The 1635-nt window shown below is 32.0% G+C and overlaps 1 non-coding gene across 1 annotated transcript; it reads right to left on the bottom strand.

Annotated features, from left to right (window-relative positions):
* Nucleotides 1-696: 696 nt before the first annotated feature.
* Nucleotides 697-799, bottom strand: LOC112838076 (U6 spliceosomal RNA). The gene has a single exon (XR_003211877.1). It is a non-coding gene; the product is annotated as a U6 spliceosomal RNA (small nuclear RNA).
* Nucleotides 800-1635: the final 836 nt, after the last annotated feature.

Here is a 1635-nt window from a genome sequence, read left to right as displayed (position 1 = left end):
CACTAATCTTTCCTCTATTTCTCATATTATGTCATTTCAAAAATGCTATATAAATAAAAATTATATGCTATGTATCCATTTGGGATTGCTTTTCCACTCAGCATAATTTCCTGCTGATTTGTCCAAGTTTTTGCATGTATTAAGTTTGTTAATTTCTATTGCAGAGTAGTATTTCATGATACAGATGGACCACAGTTTGTTAAAGCTTCCCCAGTTGAAGAACATCTGTGCTGATCTAGATTTTTGCTATTACAGTTAAAGTGCTAAGTGAAAATCCATGTACAAATTATTGTGTGAGTATAACTTTTCATTTCTCTGGAATAAATGCCCGTAGAGTGCAATTGCAGGGCTATATGTTAGTTTCATGTTAGTTTTTAAAGAAACTGCAAAAATGTTTCCAAAGTGACTGTACCATTATAATTCCTACCAGCAATGTATGAATGATCCAGTTTCATGACATCCTCACCAGTGTTTAGTGTTATCACTATTTTTAAGTATAGCTAGGTACTGATAGGTACTGATAGGTACTTAGTGATATCTCATTGTTTTTCATTTCGGTTCAGTTTGGGTTTTGGTTTTTTGCTTGTTTGTTTGTGACGAATTAAGGGTTTGAAGCCGGAATGGCCCTCAATTGGGTAAGTTACTTTGCTTATTGGATCCTCAATTTTTTCATCTGTAAGCATTAGAAAAAGAAAGCAAAATATAGAACATTTCACAAATTTGTGTATCTTCCTTGTGCAGAAGCCATGCTAATCTCCTCTGTATCATTCCAATTTTACTATATATGCTGCCAAAGCAAGAACTTTCATTGTAGTTTAAATTTGCATTTCCCTAACAGCTAATGATGTGGAATAACTTTTCATTTATTTATACAACAATCTGTATATCCTCTTAAGTAAAATGTTCATCTCTTTTTCTTCTTTTCTAATTGGATTGTCTCTGTTTTAAGTCTTCTTTGATTTCTTTCTATGGCTTTTTGTAGTAAGTTTCTGTGTATAGATCCTAAACAATGTTTTATTTGATTTTATTTGCATTGATTGTTAATGGTATTCTGTGTTTAATTTTGGTGTCCTCGGGCTCATTGTTATGTAGTAATGCGATTGATTTTTGTGTGTTGATCTTGTATTCTGCAATCTTGCCAAACTCACATATTAATTCTAGGAACTTTTTTATAGATGTCTTGGGTTTTCTACAAAGATAATCATGCCATCTGCAAATAAAGGAATTTTTATTTTATTTTTTTGTTTGATCTATATGCCCTTTGTTTCTTTTTCTTTCCTTATTGCACTGGCTAGAACTTTCAGTACCATATAATGAGTGATGAGAATGAGTATTTTTGCATGGTTTGAATTCTTAGGGGAAAGTGTTCACTATTAAGTATGATGTTAGCTGTATAGTTATTGTATTTTTTTAAATCAGATTGAGATAATTCCTTCTATTCTTACCTTGCTGAGAGTTTCTACTATGAATTGGTATTGGATTTTATCAAATGCTTTTTCTGTGGCAGTTGATATGATCATATGATTTGTCTTCTAGCCTGTTGATATGGTGGATTGCTCTGATTGAATTTCAAATGTTGAACCAGGCTTGCGTACCTGGAATAAAACTCATTTGGTCATGCTATCTAGTTCTTTT

The sequence above is a fragment of the Callorhinus ursinus genome, unplaced genomic scaffold (genome assembly GCF_003265705.2).
Source record: "Callorhinus ursinus isolate GAN/ISIS: 27379988/994484 unplaced genomic scaffold, GSC_fseal_2.0 scaffold22, whole genome shotgun sequence".
Lineage (NCBI taxonomy): Eukaryota > Metazoa > Chordata > Mammalia > Carnivora > Otariidae > Callorhinus > Callorhinus ursinus.
The sequence above is the reverse complement of the archived record's forward strand: the minus strand, read 5'-3'. Positions and strand labels throughout refer to the sequence as shown.